Source organism: Camelus bactrianus, chromosome 31, assembly GCF_048773025.1.
Source record: "Camelus bactrianus isolate YW-2024 breed Bactrian camel chromosome 31, ASM4877302v1, whole genome shotgun sequence".
NCBI lineage: Eukaryota > Metazoa > Chordata > Mammalia > Artiodactyla > Camelidae > Camelus > Camelus bactrianus.
The window spans coordinates 21,019,257-21,025,301 of record NC_133569.1 but is presented as its reverse complement, the minus strand read 5'-3'; positions in this window follow the sequence as shown (position 1 = coordinate 21,025,301).

The following is a 6,045-nucleotide window of genomic DNA, read 5'->3' as shown; positions in this document are numbered from 1 at the left end:
TCAGCCTCTCCAGGGATATCGGCATTTTTCATACCCTTTTATCTATATTTACGTTGCCTTTTCTGTTTTGCAGTTCAAGGAAGCAGGTTTATCTCAATAGCAATGATTTGCTTTCTTATCCTGATAACTTAGGTATGATTTCCTGACACTGGTCAAAATAGGAAAACAAAAGCTCTTATTTGTTTTGTGAACAGTATAGTATTATTTAATGTCATTAAGGAACAAAGGTGGGATTTCTTTGGGGACTTGGCATTGTCCCTTAGATCCTGTTCTGAGTAATTTTAAGACCCAAAGTTTCAGGCAGCTGCTCTGTATGAGAAAAATATAAATCATGCCTACATAAGATACAGGGAGGGGAGGGGATAGCTCAGTGGTAGAGTGTGTGCTTAGCATGCACAAGGCCCTGGGTTCAATCCCCAGTACCTCTGTTTAAAAATAAATAAAATTACCCCCCAAAAAGATAAGATTTTTAGAAAGTCTGCCCCCTCACTGATCGAAGATGATGGCATATACATTGTGTATCATGTTTCCCAAATAGGCACAAAATAGTCACTCTCTGCCATTGATACATTCCTTTAACAACAGCAAAAAATTGTCTCTCCAGCCTCTCAGAGTGAGTAAGGCTGAAGTCTGTTCCCTCTTCCCTCCCTTGTTTTATGTAAATATGGTAGCTGATCTCCAGAATTTTTGACTATACTATATCTTTAAATGTAAAACTCAAGCTCTTGAGAATTAAATTCATCCTGACCAATCTGGGTGACCAGTTGGTTAAAATGGTTTAGGAAAAGCTTGTACCAGATTGACTGGTTCATAGTTTTTCTTTGTATCAATTCTCAGGTTTTTCTCTGCAGTTTTTGAATTGAAAATTATATATCACACCCATAAAGGCTGGTTGAGAGATCATTCTGGAATCTCCAATATTTATTACAGTTGTTATAGTAACAGTGGAACCCAAGTTTTTTTTTTCAAAGCATTATTCAGCTTTCCCTACCCAGGCAGAAAAGACTTCAGAGGGAAGGTGAACCCAGGGTCCCGGTTGTGGGAGTCAGGCTCTAATTTCCTAAGTCATTTGTGATTAAAACCACGGATACCACCTTGTCTGGCACCCAGGTCCACATCTTTTCTGAAATCTGCTGTAAGAGAGAGTAAAGGGCAGCCCTAGGAAGCCCCAGCAATAGCCATTGGAGCGTTTGGATTACCTGGGAGACAGTTCCGAAGCATCGTAATGCCACAGCCCCTCTTCAGCATTGCTGTGATCAGACGCTCGTAGGAAGGCCGTAAGAAAGAGCAGATGTGTGTAGAGGAAGAAAGCTGGGTAGTCGAAACACAGGGTTGTTACTCCCACCTTGAGCTGAGCAGAGAACTGCATTCACAGTAGAGCTTTGTGCCGTTGACAGAGTGTGAAGGAGGGAACGCGCATGACAGTGAGACTTGTGACCTGACCTGCCTCTGTGCAGCCAGCCAGAGTGAGTGGGGTCAGGGTTAGCTGCCTCCGTCTATGCAGTCACAAAGGTAAAGATGATACTGGAGAGCATTTTCCCTCCCGGGGGGCCGTGGCCTCACACCCCAGCAACCTGGGCAAGACTTGCTAAATAACACCTTTGTCCGAGACAGGATTATGCATCTGCCCCTCTTCTGCGCCCTCATGACAAGTCTAGCTGGCTTAAGATCAAGAAGGAAGGACATGGATGTGGACCATCCCTGTGAGCAGCTCTAGAGGAGGGCCATGCACACTGCCTTCCTGTAAGTTCTTGCCTAGATTCCCTTCACTCCCTTGACATAACTGTCTCCAATAACTTTTTTTTTTGCATGTTAAAGTGAAGTGCATGTAATAGGGAACAGGTGTACCGTAGGTTTTGATTTATGTCAATAAAGATGCGGGTTTGTCTGTCAAAGAAAAGTACTTTGAAGATACCATCGTGAACCCCTCACGTTTCCTTTCTCAGCACATTGTGACCATTCGCTCTGTTTCCTAACAGGAATGTCAGCAGGCATTTCCCAAGAACAGATTCTGGTTTTGCTTCCTTAAATGAGATGGTCAGACATGAGACTATCTGGTGGTATAATTTTTTTAAGGCTTGTCTGAATGATGGATTACTTACTTGTGCTTGAAGATTACTTGCTTTTTCTTGCTTTCAGTTATGCTAAAGCAAATGGTGGAAATGTTACTTATCGGCCGGAATCATTTAAAAATTAGTCTTTTTTGTGAACAAGAAATTAATTTGTTAACACTTTCTTACTGTGAATTGGAAGTCATCTTGGGAAAAAAAAAAAACACTCTTAACATTAAATGATAACTTTATTGGCTCCCAGTGTCTTTGTTTCCTTTATTTCCTGGTGGAGGCACTCGTGTTTGGCTCTTATCCATTCAGTGATTCCGGAAGTCAAGGGAAAGCCTCATATTTGATGTCTGGTCTGGTCTCTGATAATGCCACAGAGTTCCCCTCTCAAGGACAGGAATCCCATCACAGTAAAAGGAACCTCTATTCTTCGCCTCTTCAGCTCCCTGGTTTTAAATCTGCTTTGCTGGCTGCGGTGTTGTTTGTTTCTCCCACTCGGAATCCATTCCCTTGCTCTGGCCTCCCTCCTGGCACTTGGCCCACCACTAACTCATGCTCAAGTCCCAGCCCCTTCTGTGGCTTCCCTGGCAGAGGCCGCTACTTGAAGAAAAGGAAGGAAGGCAGAAAACTTACAGTCTTTACAAAAGATAAAAATCATTTTGATTGTAGCAATTGAATAACTCTGCACGTGATCCTAATAACAGACATGGATGCATTCCTTCTTCGGAGAAGTCAGAGAGAAGCCAGAGAGGAGTTGAATGTGTGGGGTTGGACCCCTGACAAAGGGAAGTGTCAGACCAGCCTTCGAGTCCTCTGAAAAGTGCAAATATCATGAGGTGCTGTGGATTCACAAGGAAAAAATAACTCCTCTGGACAGGTGAGGGGTTGGGGGATAGGATCTTTAGAGAGGACGCTCATAGGAAAGCCGTAAGGAGCAAATGGGGCATTGGGATGAAAGGAATCTGTGTCAGTGCAGGAATCTGCCAGTTATGGCACTAGAGGTAGAAAGTCCAACTCCAGGACCTGCCAGACCTAAGTAAGGCAATTTTACTATTAGTACAGCCACATCAAGGGCCACAGTGCAGTTTACAGGCTGGAAAGTGAGCCCAGATTCCTCATGCTGAATAAGTTAAGCATGCATTTTGGGATCTTTGTTGTCCCAATAGCATCCTGACTTAGCAATATCCTAATACCTCAGCTAAACCTTCAGTAAAATGAGGTGATATTCACTCTTATTTCAGAGTCAAGAAAAAAAAATTTTTTTTTAAGCCTGGAAATTAAGAACTCATGCAAATTCATATATACTGTCACTGCATCTAGGTTCAATCCTTAGTTTCTTTCTTGCTATATGTAATTGCTTGGTCTTTTTGCTTTTTTATCACAACCCTCAGGTTTTAGAAAGTCTGTTCAGTGTTGGTACAGTGGATTAATAACTTCATGGTAAATTAGCCTTTTTAATGTTGCTGCAGTGTAGGAGAAGGTTCAGCATAGAATTCAAGGAGGGGAAGACAAGGTCATTCTTTGTTTGGAGGCCAGAGCTCTGCCTCGCGGGGTCCCCTGGCCATCAAAGCAACCCTCTTTTCTTCTTTATCTCAGTTTACCCGCACTAGCAAAGGTTGACGCAGACCTAGTTTTCCAGCTCCTGGTCTGTGTGCACTTCTTTGTGGCTGAGTTAACTTGGCTAGGTTTTCCCTCTGAGGTCATCACTTATTTATCTTTCCCTTGTAAAATCTGCTTTCTGAAGAGCTGACAGCCACTTGCTCTTTCTTTCTGTCCTGAGAACTAAAAGAGGTTCATCCAGCTCAGTTCTTCTCAAAGACACCCCGTCTGCACATTGTGCCTGTTTGCCCATCTATAAAAGGAGGGAGAGAGTGCACAGTCGTTCGTGTGATGTCAGTGTAAAGGCTTCCTTAAGGACAGATTAGATAATTGGACAAAAGTGTGAGTTCTCTCCCAGCCTTTGGGGTTTGGATGTGGTGGACTCTGAGAACCTTGACTAGATGGCTGTGACATCATGTGTGTGCTATGAAAAGATTTGTGCCAGGCAGGCCTGAAGGCCTCATTCCCTATCCCATGGGGATCCACTCACCCTGGCTGCCAGGCCCCAACACTTACCATACTTGAGTACTGGGTATTTTTTCACTCACAAGAGATCCCTTAACTTACAGTGACGATACCGAAAAACTGGGACAAGGCCATGCCGTTGTCAGCTTAGGAGGGTCTTCCAAACTCCACATGGGTCACTTGTGTTCCCCTTCTGTTGCTCCCATTCCCATGAGTGTTTGGCTTGATGAGGGCCTGCAGTAGAACTTGGCTGGCAAGAGCTGGAATTAGGAGTGGACCCAGGAGAAAGGGATGGAGCCCAGGGGGTAAAACCGTCCAGATTTGTTCTTATGTTTCTGATGTGATTTGGGATCAGTGCCTCACTATTGGGTCATTGTGGTCTTTCCTTCTAGAGAAGTCTGAGCCTCTCGAAAGGGACAGTGTTTTCTTTGCTAATCCATTCTGGTCTGCTTGCTCTGTTCCCCAGGTGGGACGAAAATACTCATCTGAGAGCGCAAATTAAAAACCTGCTCAAAGCCTAACTAAAGAATATACCAGAGTTCATGCCAGTGGAGGAGAAAAGAAGGAATAGCAGGCACTCTAACCCTGTCTGATATGGGGGACTGAGGCCCAAGCTAGGGAGCCACTTGGGTGCTCAAGGTAGATCTGAGTGTGACATTCGAATAGCAGACTCCCAGCGCCAGACACAGACACTCCTCAAGAACTGAGAGGCCAGGTTTATATCTTCTGGGATCCCTGGCTTCTTTTTTCCCACTCGAGAAATAAAACTGAATTCTCTGCTCACCCTACTCACATCAAAAGCTACCGAAGTGCTCTCTCCATTCATCCTTCCTCTTGGGGACAGAGGCTGGTGTTCAGAATGACCTGTTTTCCTGTCTGCACAGCCACCCTCTCCTCCCTCTCCGTGAGAAGAGCCTCAACATGCACCGGTAGTCTCTTGGCTAATCATCTCTTAGTGTGGTGGGCGTGGAGCAACCTCTGTTGACATGGGGGCCACTGGGGGATAATCCACAGAACAAAAGGTGGCGGCCTCAAGGAGCAGGGTGGGGGTGGGGCCACGGCCGACCAGGATCAGATAGCTCGGGAAAACAGAGCAGTTATGTAACAGTGTTTACCAGGGCTCAGGTGGCTCTGAGAAGGCAGAAGCAGCCCCCTGACAAAAGGCCGTGCCAGGATGGGGACGAGTGGCAGGGAGGGAGGTCCCTGTTAGATGATAACGGAGCAAGTGGCCAGAGGAGATGGGGCGTTGGGATGAAAGGAATCTGCTCTGTTGTTGACAACAGCTAGGTCACCTAGGACAGCCTTTCCTATCCTCATCTTCCCCCTAAAGCTTGCCAGCTATCTGCGGGGTCAGGCCAGCAGCAAGCTAGGCTGGGGCTGGGGGGAGGAGTTGAGAAATTGGACACCTGGTTCTTGGCTGAATTTTTGAACTTCACTACTTTTTTCCCTTTAATCTCACACTTTTCAAAGAGGAGAGATTCTTCTCCCTAAATATGGGCAGAAAAGGAGGAGTCGGTCCAGGTTCCTTATGCTCTGTGCTCCCACCAATCTCTCATCCTCTCTACTGTGAGGCTGGGTGGGCACCAGGGAGCACGTTGGAGGGATCCTGTTATAGCCCCTCCTTGGTCCGAGCACATAGCCCCAGACTCTGGGAGGAAGAGTGATTTCCACCAGTGCCGGGGCAAAGCAGGTTCTGACCTGAGACAGAAGGTGATAAGCCCAGCAGGGCCTCAGCAGACGGGCAGAAGTCAAAGCAGCTAAGGAGAAAGGCTCAGGTCTCCAGCGAGCCCTACCCCGCCTCCTCCAACAAAGCCGTTTACTGGACTCCCCAGTCCCATAGAGATGAAGCTGGTAGCCAGTCCCCAGCTCCTTGCCCATGGCTGCCACCTCCCCTTGTGAGAAACAGGAAGTTGGGACCTTT